At 34.5% G+C, this 9888-nt stretch overlaps 1 long non-coding RNA gene across 3 annotated transcripts; it reads right to left on the bottom strand.

Moving 5' to 3' along the window:
- Nucleotides 1-4731: 4731 nt before the first annotated feature.
- Nucleotides 4732-9560, bottom strand: LOC137496494 (uncharacterized). 3 transcript variants are annotated; one of them, XR_011016898.2, is made up of 7 exons: nt 8850-9560; nt 8521-8576; nt 8063-8122; nt 7838-7959; nt 7357-7471; nt 5883-5992; nt 4732-4975 (listed from the first exon to the last, which is right to left on the bottom strand). It is a non-coding gene; the product is annotated as an uncharacterized lncRNA (long non-coding RNA). The 3 variants fall into 3 exon arrangements; XR_012385576.1 differs by having other exon boundaries at nt 7838-7956; nt 8850-8916; XR_012385575.1 differs by lacking the exon at nt 8850-9560 and adding an exon at nt 8675-8749.
- Between the last annotated feature and the right edge of the window lie 328 nt (nt 9561-9888).

Below are 9888 nucleotides of genomic sequence, written 5' to 3'. Positions count from 1 at the left end.
GGTTTGGTTTATGCACTTCTGCATGATTGTTATCCAATAATTATTCCCCTCTGATTTTGGGAAATATTTACAGTTATGGTTGGGTTTAGTTGTAGGGAATAGGTTCGGTTTACATTTTCAAACAAAAATGATGTTCCTCGATCAACATAGATGTTAATCCAGGATCGCATCACACTTGACAAAATCTTGATGTGCCTATTTCATATCTAGGATATGAGAAAATTGCACATGGCAGCATATGTGGTCAAACGTCAACAGATGTGATTCACTGTGATACATGTCTAACAAATGTGATTTCATTATTCATTTATTTGGTTTGAATAATGCTTTAATAAATACCATTCAGTGTAACTGAGCTAGCAATGTACTATAACTAGCATTAATAAAGATTATTAAATAAACAAGTATTGCTTATTCATTGTTAGTTAATGCTATTAATTAACTGATGGATCTTGTGGTGAAGGCCTTTTGTTAACGAAAATAAAGCCGTAATGTAAACAATAAAAAAATCATAGATGTAATGATTTTAATTCATAAAAAATTATAAATGTTGTATATGCAACTAATATAAACTGAAAATAAACATTAAAACAGAAATGCATCTAATGTAAACGGTATACAGTATATACACTCACACTTACTTTCCTTTGGCTTTTTCCCCGCTTTATCTGGGGGTCACCACAGCAGAATGAATCAACAATTTCCAGTCTTCCAGCCCCAACCCAGCATTGGCAGTACCCTCAGGGCTGGGAGAAACCCACACACTTCCATTCACACACTATGGAAATTTTGGTTTATCCAATTTACCTATACTGCATGTCTTTGGTCTGTGGGAAAAACCGGAGCATGCAGGAGAAAACCCAGGCAGACACAGAGAGAACATGCAAACTCCACATAGAAATGCATTAGTATCTGGATGCAGACTTGCACATGCAAGCTGAGACATGCAGTCTCAGACACATGCACTCAATAGAGCTACATTGTGAAATATTTGACCTTAAATTTACACTAAATTACTGGCTAATAATTGCAATACTTTCACAGTAAAGTACTGCATGTAAATTACTCTGAGGTGCTTCTTAATAACAAAAATTCTGTAAATATTTCTAAATATCAAAAAAGTGCCTGTACTAGCATAAAAGTTCATGTGTATTAATTTATTTGTTGAATAAAATATTAAGTGTTTGAATACCTATAACTAACGTGCAAAATATATAGCCATTTTAAAATACAGTAATTTGCTGTAATCATGATGCCTGCCTTAATTTTACAATACAATTCTGAATAAGTAAAATTTAACAGTTAAATCCTATACACAGTGCTACAGTGATACTTATGTAATTTAACTGTAAAAAAGTAAAGCAACATATTGTGAAAACAGTGTAGTGACCTCACTGAAAGGGGTAGAGTTAGGGGTGAGTTTAGGTATACTTAATAAAAGCATTGCATGCAGTCTTAGCTTGCATCAGCAGCCAGTCTGCAGTCAGACCTTCTCCAGAAAAGGCACCTGGTCCAGTTTGGACTCAAACCAGCAACCCTCTTGCAGTCAGACAACTGTGTTAACCCACTCCCTACATCTATATATGTAAATTTTTAATATATACAAAAAAACACAATAAAATTATTACAAATTTAAAAATATGAATAATAATTATAAAATAAAAATACTATCTAAACTAGTAAGAGTCATTTTAAATTGATAAAGTTAAAGTAAACATGCAGAGAGACACAATAAACCAATATCTATGTGGTATTTTTATTTTTATTTTAATGTACAAACATTACATATTGTTTTATTATTTACATATTTATATATTTCGTTTACATTTGCACATCTATTCTCACATCTATTCTCATTTATCTCACACACTCAAAAAAGGAGGTTCACTGTTTTTTTAAACTACTAATTTAAAATGAGCTGAAATAACACAATTCTTGAGATTTGAAGGGGGCAACTTATTGTTCTTTATCTTAAATGCACGTAAATTTGTAAAAACTAATGTGTTAACTTAATTCCTTCATGTTGTCATAACACAAATCAATTGTGTGGAACCCAGCATTTTTTACACTGAAATAGTCATCTGACGGTACTTTATAGGGAAATAAAGTAGCTTTATTAGAGAATTGGCCTTAAAAGCAGATAAAAAATTGGTTAAAGAAAACTTGGGGAGCTGTTCTTGAAAACAGTGACCCATATCTGTGTCTCCTAATGTTACAAGACCCCAATGACTAATGCCTCAAATAGTCTTCTAATATTTTTAGACACAGGAAAGACGGCCTGCACTAAACATCATTTTCCTTTGTGTTCTTTTGGTCATTAATAGTTGATCATTTGAACTTCTGAACTTATAAATCTTCTAGCTCCACAGATAAAAGTGCTAAGATTGAACTAAAAATCACAGCTTGTTGTTCTACATACGCTATCGAAGAAAAACATCATCATTTCCTCGCCCACACATGGAGAAGGGTTTCACCATGAGACCTTTTCACCTTTATTTGGAGTGTCAGTCTCCTCCCTCACGGTTGGCACGTTCTTCATGTTGCACTCTTTAAAAGATATTAAATTAATCGGGAGGAGTGTGTCACCCCTGCATGACACCCTGCAAGGTTTTTTTATGTACGATGGACATAAGCTCACTTACCTCATTAGTACAGCTAGTGATGTTTGAGGAGAGTCAGAAGCGGATGTTTTTTATATATGAGACTTGGAGTGACATGTTTACGATGCAGGACTTTTATCTTAAAGCTATCGTGATGTTTGATGCTTTGAGTTGCTGTGGAAAACAGGATATTATTGTAGAGATCACATGATACAGCTTCATGGAAATAACATATGACTGAGTGACGCAAAATGGGTCACGGGTGTTTATAATCTCAGTTTACATTATAGCGTATCATCTTAATGTGTTTCAAGGAAGTGATATATTTAAACATCTTAAAAAGGAAATTCATTCATTTTCCTTCAGCTTAGTCCCTTTATTCATCAGGGGCCGCTACAGCGGAATGAACGGCCAACTTATCCAGAACACAGTATGTTTTTCTTTCTTCCAGCTGCAACCCAGTACTGGAAAACATACACACACACGCATTCACACATACACTACAGCCAATTTAGTTTATTCAATTCACCTATAGCACATGCCTTTGGACTTTGGGGGAAACTGGAGCACCCAGAGAAAACCCACGCCAACACAGGGAGAACATGCAAACTTCACACAGAAATGCCAACTGACTTAGCCGGGACTAAAACCAGCAACCTTCTTGCTGTGAAAGGAAACTAAAATTCATTGACTTCCATTATTTTTTAACCATACAATGGAAGTCAATGGGAACCAAAAATGTTGGGTCACCAATAATCCTCAAAATAAATCCCTGTCACCCAGTTTTGGAATGGCATATGACTGTGAGCCTTATCATTTTAAGGGTGGACTCACTTTAAATGGATAGTTCAACCAAAATGTAAAACATCCTCAATATTTACTTACACCACAAGTGGTTTCAACCATTTATGAGTCTCTTTATTCTGTTGAACAAAAAACATCAAGTACCAAAATCAAACAAAAAGTAGTCAGGGGTAGCTTAAATAATGTGTCGGTGCTCTTTATGTAAAGGATTAATCAGAATAAATAACAAAAATCATTCCAAGGCATTCGAAATATACGGGAAAATTATTAAAAATTATACAATCCGCTTGTTAAGTGTGACGTTACGCGAAGCGGCTTCCGGGTCCAAGCGCTCTATTCAACTGAATGGGGAGACTCATGAAATGGTAATAATAAACGTTTACAAAGCGATTTAATGCTTTCGAAAATCACGATTGCAGTATATATGTCCATGCCTAATATCCGATGCCCAGAAAGTGATAAATTTTTTATAAGTTGCTAAATTTTTGGTATTTGTTATGCAGCAAGCCCAGAGATTGTTGTGTACACTAAGATTTTAAATAAAAAATTAAAAAAAAAAACTTTAATGTGTGATAGGAATAAAACGTGATCATAAACGAATGATTTCTCCACTCAAATGAATGGCGGCTTGGACCCGGAAACAGTGTTACATACGTCACAAACACGTCAGCACTTAACAAGCGGATTAATAAAAAAACCTTTATTCACATGGCTAATCCTTAAAAAACCTACATGTTTTGGCAAAGAACTGCTTTCATCAGGGTAACAGGGCCATGTAAATAAAGGCTTTTTAATAATTTTTCCAAATTTTTTGAGTGCCTTAGACTGATTTTTGCTGTTTAAAAAAATAAGTATTTTGGAAAACGTTAGAAACCTGCAACCTTTGACTTCTATAGTAAAAAAAACAAATACTACACTGTAAACGATTTCCTATTAAATTAACAGTAAGTTACTGGCAACAATTATCCAGTAGCTGCTGTATTTCATAAAACAGTAACATTACTGTAATACTAATTACTTTAGTATTACATTTACTGTAAAATGTATTACATCATTTTACTGTTTTATTTTTTTACTGTAACACCAATTACAGTACTGATACACATACTGCAAAACTGAAAACAGTATTTTACTGTACATTTTTACCATGCAGAACTACGGTATTTTAACGTTACTTTCATTATTACTGTAAAGTATTTTACAGTTATTAAATGTTATTTTATTGTATTTAATAGTGCTATTTATAATGAGCAAAAAAATGTTTAAAAATTGCACAAATGTTATTTTAACTGTTCAAGAAATGCAAGAAAAATAAAGAAACTGAAACTTTAACTTCACAATAAAAGTTTATTGTGTAAACCATACTGAAACAGTAGCAATTATTCAATATAACACAGCAACAGAACACTAATGAAAAATTGATCATTAAAACCAGTCAACAATTAATGCATCAAAAAGTATTACAATTTTAAAAACAGGTGAAAATACTGCTACAAGACACGAAATGATGAAGGCCAAATGATGTTGTAGAAAAGGGACAGTGAAAAAGGGCAGGAGCACTTCTGATGATCCTACAAAAATGACAAGCAAAATCCATCACTGGAGTAAAAACTAATCATGCCTCAAATTATTTCATTCATTCAGAAACCAAACACCGCACTGCTGTTTTATATATATAAAACACTGTTTTTTTGTCGTTTTTGTTGGCAAAATACAGTTTGTTGTCTATTTACAATTACACTAACAGTAATGGGGAAAAGATCAGTCAAGTCAACACTAGTCAAGTGTCCACACAAGTATGTAAAAAATAAAGTCTCATCTTAACTTAATGTCTGACTCTGTATAGCTTGAATATCTGATTCCATGACCACCCTAGAGCTTCCACGAATTTAAGAGGGGTGAACACAGTTAATTCTGACCTTTAGAGGCTACATATTAAAAATAAATAAATAAATAAATAAAATAATCTAATTTAACGTGACTAATGTTAATTAAGTACTTTTAAGCTTTTAACATGTGAAAATCTACTTCTAACTAAAAAAAAATAATGCTAATGATGAGTTACTGACATTTGGTTCGCATAAAACAAAGTAATCACTAAGTATTCATTTTTGGCAAAATCTGCTGAAAGGCGCAGCAACACGAACAAATGTGTTAAAGTTGAGCAGAGAACTGAAGAGTAGTCAAGCAGTCTACTACTAGAAATGATTGTGATAATATTTTGCAGTCAATTCGTTTTACTGTATTTCAATATGCAGTGATGGCATGTCAGTGAAACAAATAAATATTATTACACCTCACCAGTGACATTTCCTCAAATTAAATCATCATGACGTTACTGTGCACAGCATCAGTAAAACGTTAAGAATAATTTAAATACCACATTTTTTAAAACAGTCACTGCTGATTACAAACTTAAATTAAAGATAGGCTTACAGAAATCCTGAATGCATAATAATATGAAGATTTATTACTCACTGATGTCGAAGCACTTTCAGGTTGTCAGAGATGTAGACAGGACAGAATGTGCCATTAAATGAGCTCTTGTGCAGTCTTTGTTGGACATCCAGGTAGTATGTTCACCCACACTGTAAAAAAAAAAAAAAAACAAATCTGTTATTTTACATGTTTTTTTCCCAGCAGCTAGGTTAATAGAGTCATTTGGTTAAATACTTTTATTTATTAAATACTTGCTTACCCATATATATATATATATATATATATATATATATATATATATATATATATATATATATATATGTGTGTGTATGTGTGTGTAAAAGTAACCAAAATGAATAATTTATTAAAATGTGAGAGATACTAAGCATGTTTGGTCTACAGAGAGAAGTAAACATTTACTTTAAGCATTAATCCTTATGAATCTATTTCAGCATTTTTGAGCATTTAGATCAGGGGTGCTCAACCCTGTTCCTGGAGATTTACCTTTCCGCAGAGCTCACCTGCAACCTTGATCAAGAACACCTGTCTTTATTTACCAAGTGCTCCTTCAGATACTATTTAGTTTGTTTAGTTGCGTTTGATCAGGGTTGGAGCTAAACTCTGCAGAAAGGTCGATCTCCAGGAACAGGGTTGAGCACCCCTGTTTAAGGGTGCTTTCACACCTACACTTTTGTTTCGGAACGTATCTCGTTTGCCCAGTTAGCGCGGTTCGATTGGCTTATGTGAACAGGGCAATCGCGCTCTGTTCCGCGCCAAAGTAATCGCTCCGAGATCGCTTGAATGAGGTGGTCTCGGCTCGATTGAAACGAACCCTGGAGCGGTTCGATTGCAGTGAGAAAGCGATCCGATCCGAGCGCGGTTATATCACAGTGTTTTATGGATATGTAATAGGCTTACGGCTATATGAAGAGAGAATTATGAGTAGGGCGGGAAGTTTCGCGAGTCTCCGGATGCCCGCAAACGAGGGATGATCTCCCGGTAATCTCGCGTCTCTCTCCCAGTCCTCAAATAGGCATCGTCGCGCACCCTTCTCACCCCTCCCCACCGCGTCTCTCCTCAGACACGTCGCGCGCGCGCGCACCCTGTCAATCACCACCAAACAACCACCTCTCCTGACAGCTTAGCGGGACGCTGCAAAATAAACCCTGACACTCTGACCAATGTAAGGAGTTTACTCGCACGTGACTTGTTTTAGCTCTTTTGGTCCGATTAGAAACTTTGCAGTGTGAAAGCGAACCGCTCCAAGAGCAAAGAGCAACAATGTAACCATTTTAATCTCTGTTTCGGAACAACTGAATCGATTCACAGGTGTGAAAGCACCCTAAGACAATGAAAAATAAGACATCTAGATGATATTTTATATTCAATCATTTGTGAAAATGAAATGACTTATATTCAGTTTATACATTACATAAAATTAGAATAAGAATAAAAAAATAATACTCTATGCCAAATTAAATACTTCAGATCTAAATAAGGCAGGTGTTTTTACCTAAAGGTTCCTTTCCTCCAGTTAGTTTAGTTGTAGATCCCTCCACATCTGTGCTTTATTTGGTTCTTGACTTAAGAGTAACTGGTGTCGCATTCCAGGTTCATCACAATCTGAGCTAGAAAGACAATATGGCAAAAGACAAGACACATATAAAATAAGTCTCAGAATAAAATATTTAAAAGGATAGTTTACTTTTCTGCCACCATTACTCCATGTGTTTTAAACCAGTTTGAATTTCTGTTGAACACTAAAGCAGATATTTTGAAGAATGTTAGAAACCAGTAACTATTGACATCCATATTTGAACCAAATTTCTTTAAAAAAAAAAATATGAGTTTGTGTTAAATGCAACAAAAAAAATCTATTTTTAACTATTTTGAAACCATTATTTTCATTTTTGGGTGAACTGTCCCTTCAATTCAAGTGTCACGCATTACTCATAAAAACTGATGTATCGCTTAAGGAAAACTAAATCAAGTACCTCCTGTGAGCTAGCAGAATCCTTATGCCATTGTATTCAGCCAACTGACCCAGTCGAGGCTTGAACCAGCAACCTTCTTGCTGTGAGGCGACAGCACTACCTACTGTGCCACTGCGTCGCTACTGGAAGAAGAAAAAGAGGTTGTACATGAAACTCCTCACAACAAATCTGTGAACAACTTGACATTTTATAATCTAATCAAAATGAGGAAGACATCAACATTACCTTGAATAATCAAGTGAGGAGAGATTGGTAGCATCAGTTTTTCAACATCAATTGCTGTAGCTGCAAAAAAGATAAATATGATAAGAGTAAAATAAGACTTAACATTTATTAATCTAAATCTATGGTACAACCATACCAATCTGTATGGGGTTCAAATAAATTTGTATACAAATCATTCCCTACACCTGAACACCAAAAATAAAATGTACAATTAATGACACACTAACTATACAATAAGCTCATTAACCAGTGAGAAATAGACAATTAATATGAATTATGTTAATATTAACGTTAGCTTAAAAGACATCAACTGAATTTTATTATCAGCTCAATTTAATAAAACAATTTAGACTTGTTTCATTGTGAGTTTAGTTTGAATAAGTAAGTTAACCTACAGTTTACAAATTTAACCATAATGATAACTTAGTCAAAATGACCACATGAAGACCAGAGCTTACCTTAACGTTAAACGTTTAACTTTTCATGGTGACTTTGCCTTCATCTCAGTGTTGTGCTGAAATACAGAATTCATTAATGTAGTTAACCCCAAGTAAAAGTTTTTTTTTTCAGGTAACGTTACTATGGTCAAAAACTCACTTAAGATAAACTCACTTAACGTTATCTAATACCTCGCAAACACTACAAACACGGTCTGGCGTCGAATAACGTGACATAAGAACCTACAACTGAAGTAACTTGGTTAATTATTTTAAATTACACACACACTACACGGAAATATACACAAAACAACCCTTTAACGAACAGAATTTGACTTTTAAACACTTACCGAGGATGAATTCACTGGAGGAAAAGGCGACAGGTGGATTTCAAATTAGAAGAGCCGTTGCTTGCCTGGTGAAGGTCGAATCGAGTCGGCTCGGTTCTATGAATCGGCTCCTTAGAACAGTAAAGAGTCGAATCCGCCTAAAACCGATTCCTTTTTGTAAATTATTCTAAGACACAACAATAAATTATTACTATTTCGTTATACTGCTCGGCCACATACATTTATACACATATTGCTGAATGTGCTTGTGAACACGTGTGATAAAATAATTCCCGAGCAAACGGTTCAATCCGATTCGTTCTCGTTTGAGTGCTGAACCGAACCAGTGCAAACGTGATATTGATAAAATAGTAATATTGTTGTTGTTTTTTTCACTTTACCAGCGAAAATATTACATGTATCTGACTTTAACAATACGAATAAGGTTCGCTTGAAGTGTTTTGAGAATTAATATTTTTTTCTCCCAGAGTTCATTTCACACCAACAAGCAAATATAATGGCGAATGAGAAAAGCCAGATCATATCATAAATATTGCGTTTAATATGTCACGAAATGAAGTTTTAACGGGTTTTCATGCGAGAATATAGTTCTTCCAAACTCAAATCTGTGGTTTGTTTATAGATATCATGACTACTTTTAAGTGTGCTTTGCCGATAGGGGAGATTCTGACCTCCAGGGGTTGACGGCGCTCCATCACTCATGTATCCGGCAAACCTCATGCTTTAATCGGCCTAGACATTACATGCCCCTGTCTTCGATGACTAGATAATAAATGTGTTATGAAATAAAGTTTTAACCGTTTTTCATGCGAGAATGTTGTTGTTTTAAACTCAATTCTGTGGTTTATTTATTAAGATAGTGCGTATTTTAAAATGTTGTTTTGAAAATGCGGAGATATGTGCCCTCTACGGTGGCCCATATGGGTGCCCAATATTCTTGAATCCGTCTAAAGCAGGTTGGTCACTCTGACATTTAAGCTGACTTTGAAATCATTTTGTGTTTAACAGCCCTTGGTTACGTGAATCAATTATTTTTGTT

This window comes from Danio rerio, chromosome 9 (genome assembly GCF_049306965.1).
Source record: "Danio rerio strain Tuebingen ecotype United States chromosome 9, GRCz12tu, whole genome shotgun sequence".
Classification (NCBI taxonomy): domain Eukaryota; kingdom Metazoa; phylum Chordata; class Actinopteri; order Cypriniformes; family Danionidae; genus Danio; species Danio rerio.
This window is presented reverse-complemented; position numbering and strand designations above follow the sequence as displayed.